Source organism: Lissotriton vulgaris, chromosome 2_1 (assembly GCF_964263255.1).
Source record: "Lissotriton vulgaris chromosome 2_1, aLisVul1.2, whole genome shotgun sequence".
Lineage (NCBI taxonomy): Eukaryota > Metazoa > Chordata > Amphibia > Caudata > Salamandridae > Lissotriton > Lissotriton vulgaris.
The window spans coordinates 1,191,391,472-1,191,400,457 of record NC_141687.1 but is presented as its reverse complement, the minus strand read 5'-3'; the positions used below and the strand labels follow the sequence as shown (position 1 = coordinate 1,191,400,457).

General features: G+C 43.7%; 1 pseudogene; it reads right to left on the bottom strand.

Annotated features, from left to right (window-relative positions):
• Positions 1-432: 432 nt before the first annotated feature.
• LOC147732382 (uncharacterized) lies at positions 433-2,199 on the bottom strand (annotated as a pseudogene).
• Between the last annotated feature and the right edge of the window lie 6,787 nt (positions 2,200-8,986).

Below are 8,986 nucleotides of genomic sequence, written 5' to 3'. Positions count from 1 at the left end.
TTCGAGCAGTAGCAGCACCCACCCCCCCTCCCCTCAGCGCCTTGAGACCCTCACGGGTAAGTAGCGCGCTCTACAAGTACTCTGATTGATTGATTGATCTCAATAGAAGCTGGGAGGCCAAAATGAGGTATTAACTCCCACAAGAACAATTTGCCAACTGTGAGGATATCTGATCTCTAGATGGGGTAAACTTTGGCCCATTTAAAAACATGCAGATAAAGACTAAGTGGCAGTTCAAAGCATTGCAAACTGGCAACTCAATAAAAGTCTGCTTAGAGTCAGTGGTTACTCATTTTCGCTCCATAAAAACAATTGAAACGGTGTTTTATCAGTGTTTATGGAACACTTTGCTTTTATTATTGCTGGCTTTCTTCAATGATGCCTGGTATATAGACAGTGTACGTGTAGTGTATATGAAGCCCAAATAAATGTTTACAGGTCAAATTTATTGTATTACACCATACAATATTTCTTCAGTGATTCTTTGGTCATTCGCGCTCTCTCTTTCCTTCCCATGTACACTTTTATTTGTGAAAAGGCCCTCTCGACATTGGCACTTGAGACTGGAAACGCCAAAACAGCCAGTACACAGTTTGCCAACTCTGGCCACTGACGTAGCTTTCCATGCCAATACTGGTGCACCTCAAGGTTGACATTCTCTGGGCCAGGTTCTGCGACATATGTATTGAACTGGGTGCATATGGCCTCAGAGGTTTTAAAGCGGTCAAAAATGAAGCTGTATTTTTCAAAGTCCGGAGAGAATTCCCCTTTAGGGAAGAGATCTTACACTTGTGCAGAGTACCACAGTGAGGCTTCATTGGCTTCAACCGCCATGGTTGGTGAAGGGACATTTCTATGCATCATAGCTAGCCATTTCTCATGCATGGTAAAATACAATTTCCTGAATTGGTCCTCAACACATCTTTGCTTACCAAGTGGCAAGCATTCTAACAGGGAACATGTTGCAGTGCCAAAGTCACTAAAAGTGTTGCCTAGCCTACTCTCGAGGAGATGTTTGACATCGACACCAATTATGCTGAACACTTGGTGGACAAGGGTGTTTTCGGACTCTAGTTTTTTGATTATGTCCACTACAGCAGTCAGTAGGATGCAATACATTGTACTTTTTTTGACATCACTATCAATATGCACCCGAAGATCCTCACATTTCTTGCCTTTTGCATCATCAATAAGCAAAAATTCACTAAATGGTCGCCACATAGATAATATTGCATTCACAGCCTCTAGGACTGAGAACCATTGACTAAATAACACAGTTGGGATGACTCTTTCTTTGCTGCCACACAAAACACAAAATGAGAAATATTTACGTTTTGAGTTCCTCCGCATAACGAAACAGTGCGCCTGAATGGACTACAAAATCAATAGCATTCTTCATTAGCTCAGAAGATTGTAAAGATGCCTTCAGCATACCATCTAGCAAGTGGCAAGGATCTCTCACAGGGAAACACTTTAGCTCAGGTATTGCTTTTGACAGGTCATCACATAACTTTTTCATATAAGTAGCTGAATCGCTGCAAATACAAACAATATCACTCCAATCTTTGTTAAACTTGGTAAGAACTCTCTGCAGCAGCATTCCAAGTGACACTGCATTGCATGTTTCCAGTACATCTAGATCTGCCATGATGGTACGTCTGTACCATCCATTTTTTGCATCACAAAATGTGATTAGCACTGCCACTGCTGGGTCGACACGCATCTCTGGGGTTTCATCAATGGTAACAGAGATCTTCACATCACCTTGGAGTAACTCTGAAATATGTTCAATATCTGCAAGGAACACCTCTGGTAGGTATTTCTCATACATCGGTGTTGCTTTTGGTAATGTTTTGCATGCTGGTGCACGCTTGTGGAACAGATTCCCAATCGGTCCATCGGCTTGGTGTAAGCTGGTTCCAAGATCGCACTAGGGCACGCACAAATTCATGTGCCACATCCTTTTCTTCCTCACGTTTCCTTTTGGCATAGGCTGTCGCTATTAGGTGGCTCTTTCAATTTCAAGTGGGTCTTGGTGACAAGATGTTCAGCAATTCGGCTTGCAGTCTTCCCAGTTACTATTGGGACAGTCACTCTGCAAAACCTGCAGATTAACATCTTTTGCCCACACATTTTTTTAACCAGGAAATCTTTGTTTTCCAGCACATAATCTTCTGTCGTCGTTATTCTGCGGGGCATGTTGTTCTGGGCAAACTAGATCAATACAAAAAAAGCCACTTAGAAACCGGTTGCGTACTGTTGAGGAAATAATGAGAAAGACAACATTTTCATGGTTAGATGACTGCTGTGCAAACAGTGAAAAGCGAACTTGTGTTGCAGTTCTCATAGTTAATTTTAGAATCAATGTGTTGTCATTTGAAGAAAGTGAGCATGATGGCACAGCTCTGTGTAAAGCTAGGCTGGTTTTCACTGCTGTTTTTTTCCCCTCAGAGATTTATATGGTGCTAACTCGACCTGAAGGTATTGAAGCACTTTACATGAGCACCTGTTGCGTTACACAAGGGCACATTCATTTTTGTTTTTGTTAGGGACGGGTAGATGTGATTTTTGATATGTGATTTGCCCAGAATCACAGGATGTTGAGCGTCATTGCCGATACTCGAACCCCGCTAGATGTGAGGTCAACTGCCCTGACCATTAGACTACATCCTCTCCTGCTGTTATCTTCAAAGTTTATGGGAGAGTCTATGCTTTAAGTCTTAGCGTTTGTGAAGTTGAAATCTTTCCAATTAGTCAAACAATGCCACTGTTTTGGTCTTGATGGTTATGCTGCTTATTGCTCTTCTGCATTCCACTTCCCATTATCTTTCCATCCTGCATGATGATCAGCGTAATTACAGACTCTGCATTTGCAATTACTCTGTTAGTGCGGCACAGGGCAGCCATTTGGCCGGAGCCCTGAAATATACCACCCTGCTGATGGGCTGAGCTTCTCTCCCCCAGGTTAGCCAGGCAGGGGGCCCTTGCTCATGGGCCTCATTAAGAGTTTCAAGGACATCTTAAAAAGTACACAAAACACTTGAGTGTGCTGTCACTTTCCCCGGTACCCACCCCCCCAGTCGCTCAATAATTTATGCATTTCCTGCCTACTTAAAACATTGCAGGGGCTCCACGAAGGGGTGCAATAACAACAAAGCCTCGTTACGTGCATGGTCATTTTAAAGACCTGTGAATTAACCAGGTCTGGCCGCAGGCAGACAAATGGCAGATTACAACAGCTCCTCTCACCCATGAGGCTGCATAATACTAATGTAGAATACAATTCAAACAATCTACTGAGCACTCACCTTTTCTGTAATTTACGTGCAGAATGGACTAAAGGGTTTGAACTTCACTTAAAACTGCTCATTTTGCTCTGTACAGAAACTAGGGCGAAAACTCTCAATTTAACTACCTTGGGAGTTTGCTTTCTACAAGCAAAAAAATGATTACAGCGTAGACACTTTAAATGCGGCACACGCACCGCAAACTTCATTCATGTGAAGAGAGCTACCATAACATTGGCTCCTTTCACAGCAGAGAGATCTCAGCAGTCGGAGATCTCTAACAAGTAAAAAAATCAACAAATAAAATCAACCAATAATAAGAAATGGTCATTGTCTTGGCCCGTGACAGACTCTTTGTTGAGTGAAAACATGTCAAGTTACAAAGCAACCCTTCAAAATATTAATTCTGAAACTCTAGTACAATGGGTGCTGGGGACGATTCATGCCTGGTCAGCATTTGTAAGGCGGAACCCCCCCCCCCCCCGACGATTTTACAGCCTCTGAGCCAAGGAAATGAATAGCTCTGATATGTGCTCCGCTTTTCATTCTGAAGTACCCGGAAATGCATATGTATCACGGTATGCACTTACATAACAAATACTTTGGACCTTGATAAAAAAATAAAGTATTCTGGGCTTTCCTATACAGAAGGTGGGTTACAATCTTTTAGAGCAGAAGGGTGTCGCAGTCCAGCAGCCCGCTGACGTAAAACACCCCAGGCTGATCTTCAAGGGTGTGCGGGGGTGGAGAGGTTTAAAATGTGCCCTGGCAGCCAATAAAGTAAAAGGGCAGGAGGGGGAGCAAACCGCTAAAGATCTACCTTCGAGAATACTCGGCAAAAGAACAGCGAAGCCCTTTACCATAATTTCACACAATTAGATGCACACTCCAGGCGGGAGAGGGTGGGGGGCGCAGTGGGAGACATGCCAAATATGTTTTACAGTTGGTGGAGCCGAAGACACACATATAGAGGCACCAGAACATGGTTAGGTTAATGAAAAAAAAGTTTAACATTTTCTTAAGAAGAATGTAATGCATTCTGTCAGGTCAGTAATCTTCACAGAAGTCCAACTTCTTCCTACCCTAGTAACCTCGGAACAAGCCATCCAACAACAAAGCCTCGTTACGTGCATGGTCATTCTAGCCCCTTTGCCGCGGCCGCGATTTCACGGCCGACGACAGCATGCAAGGGCTTAAAGACCTGTGAATTAACTGGGTGCAACCGCAGGCAGACAAAAAACAGATTACAACAGCTCCTCTCCCCCATGATGCTTTCCCTCTCCTCTGTCTCCTCTTCCCCTTTTGATGTGATGCATCGCCTCTCCCCTCTCTTCCTTTCCTTTGCCTCTGTCTACTCTTCCTCTTTTGCTGTGATGCATTGGCTACTGAGGCTGCATAATACTAATGCAGGACACAATCTACTGAGTACTCACCGTTTCTATAATTTATGTGCACAATGGGCTAAAGGGTTTGAACTTCACTTAAAACTGGTCATTTTGCTCAGTACAGAAACTAGGGCGAAACACTCAATGTATTGTTATAAGGGTCCTAATATCGCAGACATCTGGGAAACACTCAAAGCGATGCTGCATCCGCCAAGTCCTGTTTTAGCACTCTGTCTTTACATCCTGTGACATCTTTATCACACTTTTTACGTCTGGTGTTTCTCACCGTCCCTCTAAAAGGACACCTACTTTCCCAACAAATAGTTCCCTCTAATTTCACACACTGCTTGTGTTGCGTGTTTTCTTAAGAAGAAGGGCCACATTAAGAGTTTTAAATACATTTTAAAAGTATGTAATGTAATGCGTTTTTTATACCACGCTACTGTCGCTTCAAGGAGCATCTAGGCGCCACTGAAGGACCCAGAGATGTGTAAAGAGGTCAGGCTGCTTATGTCAACTGGTCCGACTTTCACACTAGTGCTCTCGCGTGGGTGTCCTGTAGCTTAAAAATCCAGGTTTTAAGTGCCTTTCGAAACTCAGTTTCCCTCTCTAATGCCCGAAGTTGGGGGGAAGGGTATTCCAGGCTTTTGACCCTAAAATGGTAATGATTTACCTCCTCTCGTACTGAGTCTGAAAGCTGGCACAGACAGCAGATTAGCATTTGAGGAACGTAGGGTGCGTGTTGGGTGATACCTAGAGAACTTCCTCTGTAGGTACTTGTGCCCTAGGGAGTGGACAGCTCTGAAGGTGATGATCAGTTTCTGAAAAAGGACTCTTTTGATTATTGGTAGCCAGTGTAGAGGGTTTAATGCTGCAGTTGCTGATGACCTCTTCGGCCATTTCAGCACCAGCCTGGCTGCTGCTGCTACTATGCAAACCACTTGAGCGTGCTGCCGCTTTCCCCGGTGCCCACCCCCAGTCACCCAATAATATATGAATTTCCTGCCTACTTAAAACATTGCAGGGGCTCCACGTAGGGGTGCAATACAAACAAAGCCTCGTTACATGCATAGTCATTTCAAAGACCTGTGAATTAACTGGGTGCGGGCCGCAGGCAGACAAACAGCAGATTACAAGAGCTCCTCTCCCCCACGTTAACCAGGCAGGGGGCCTTGCTCATGGGCCGCACTAGGCGTTTCAAGAAAACTACGCAAAACACTTGAACGCACCGCCACTTTCCCTGGTGCCCACCCCCAGTCGCCCAATAATTTGTGAATTTCCTGCCTACTTAAAACATTGCAGGGGCTCCACGTAGGGGTGCAATACCAACAAAGCCTCGTTACGTGCATAGTCATTTCAAAGACCTGTGAAGTAACTGGAGTCGGGCCGCAGGCAGACAAACGGCAGATTACAACAGCTCCTCTCCCCCACGTTAACCAGGCAGGGGGCCTTCTCATTAAGCGTTTCAAGAAAAACTACGCAGAACACTTGAGCGTGCCACCGCTTTCCCCGGTGCCAACTCCCAGTCGCCCAATAATTTCCTGCCTACTTAAAACATTGCAGGGGCTCTACGAAGGGGAGTAAGAACAACAGCACCACATACATTACAGATGGCAAATGCTTTATAGAACTGCACAACACTCCCAGCATTTACCTTGTATGGCTCAAAATAAAATAGGCCTTGGAACACTGGCGGTCGTCGTCTCGTCCTATTGCCTGAAGTATGGTGAGGAGTGTGGGGCTAGACAAACTCCAGAGAGTATTTTCAATGGCACCTGGCCACACCCAACAACTGTGCCAACCAATGTGTCTCCCCTGAATTTAATAGGGGTGACACACGTTCGGAGGTGCTTCCTTCTCGGGCCTAAATTGCAGTTTGATCTGCAGTGCTTTGGCTCCATCAAGTGGACAAGTGGTGCAACAGCAATGAAAATCAGTGACACTCGGTTTCAACGGGGTCAGCTGATTTTCATCCGGTAGTGTACTTTCGGGCAGAGTCGGTTTTAACCGAATTCCGGACAGCCTAATTATATCTTTGATACACTGTTATACAGTTCCTACAAATTTAGTCGGTATGTGTGAACTCAGTTCACACATACCATTAGAGAATGTTGGCTTGGTTCCTAGCCAGCTCACAGTGCCCTATCTTAACCCATAAACTTACCAGAGTACCAGATGATATCACCAACCTCAAACATGACCACTCTTTATTGCCCAAGCAAATAGATGAAAAAGATTTTCCCTTTCGATGTTTACTTTTGCATACTCAAGTTAAACACAAGAAAGATACGAATTGGCCTTTCAAACGTTTATTGAAAGAATTGTATTCTTGTATACAAAGAGTGTGCTGCAATTATCAGGCAGAAGTAACAAAGTTTTGCAACCAGCCTCAAAAGGATGGTGAAAAACATAAACAATTCAACCATAATAATATTACTGGGTGATTATACTTCTACCTAACACTACCTATACGATTGAGAGCATAGTGAGAGTACCAACTGCCAGATCTCTTGGAATAGCCTAACCCCCATACATGAAGTATGATATATCAGGAAACCGGCATGTGTAGAATAGGCTATCGCCCTTTGCAGGATAGAGGTCAGCAGGACTGCATCTCAGTCACAGTGTGTCATGTTCCAGGACAATCCCAGTAGAAGTGCTTCTCTGCCAAATGTATCACAGAGGTTGTTTATATAATAAAAGCACTGTTCCAATAGCACTATAACAAAGGTGCAGAGATGATGGGATGGTTAGTTTGGTGCCTTACAGCTGTCTCCAACTGGACAACCAAATACCAGGGCATCACATTCCATGTGTCTAGCCTTGGGCAGAATGTACGAATAACATAACATGATAATAATGCTTGCTAAGAAATTAACTAAATATATAATCACTTCTCAGTATATTATCGGGTAAGCGCAAAGCATGTAAAAAGTCACCATTAGAAAATTATGTTAAGCTAAAAAATTAAACAAAAATGGAGACTGAACACAGGCCCTATTGTGCTTTACAACACCCTCACCTTTGCCGGATAGAGGCTCAGCAAAAAACATAAAAGCTAGCCTAAAATGCTAATTGAATGCTAATGAAATATACTTTCATAACAAAAGCCATGTAAAAATACCAAATAAAAACATGCAAATTATTTAAAAAAACAATTAAGAGGAGGCGCACGGTGGTGGCGATCCAAGATGGCCCCCCTCTAGCGGAGCTCTGTGATGCAGAGGATCAGTTGGAGCCGAAGGGCTTTCTCTTGTCAGCGGAGAGGCACTATAATTATGGATTTCCATGTCGGAGGTCTTGTGGAGCACTGAGGCAAGTGTTTTTTTAGACCAAAGCGGTCTTTTTGGACACTTTTTCCTCATTTTCCTGTGCCTCCATGACGCCTCACATTGCGGCCCCCATTTTGTGTGCTTGTCTCCCGCATTTTTCATAGGTTACGGTGCAATGGTGATGCCATTGTGGCTGATGTTTTCTACCCATATTGACTCTTTCATCACTGCTTTATCTATTTTTTCTAATTAGAGAGAATATTTACAACAGACAACTATTTTCCTCGTCATGTGCCTACACTTTCTCCTCATTTCTACTTAGGACTACTCTGGCCAATATGTCCAACTAAGTGTTCAGCTGTTTTGTTCATTCAGCTTCCTACCATACTGTAGTTTGTGCAGCTATAGATTTTTGCACCTTATGAGAGGTATTTTGTGGGTCTTTTGGTTGCATAATTTTCTCTTTGCATACATGGATCCAATGCACCCAAATAAGCCCCAGTGGGCTGCTGGTTCTCCTACTAATGGTTAGAAAAAACTAGGTCAGTAGTGCCAACAAACGTATTAAAAAAGACCTGCCATCTCCACCAAAAGCGTCTCTTCCTCTGACGTTGGAAGACATTATGGACGAATTGCGCAACATTCGACCTTTTATGTCTGAACCCACTGCAACACTTCAACGTATTGAAGAGAAATGGTCGGGTCTGGACTCAAGGCTTTCAGATGTTGAGCAAAAGATTAGTGATGCACAGGATGTGGTTGCTAAAGTGGCCTTCCTTTCTCGCGATGTTGCGCAATTGAAGAAAACTACAGAAGATTTAGAAAATCGAAACAGGCCCAACAACCTTCGAGTTTATGTAATTCCGGAAGACTCTGAAGGTTTGGATATAAACACGTTCTTGAGCATTCATGTTCTGCGGATATTTGGTTTGCCAAAATCTACTGACCTCAAAATTCAAAGGGCACACAGGATTGGCCCTCAGAATGTATCTTCCTGTATCAAACTGTGGGGAATCATCGCATACTTCCTGCTGTACTCTGA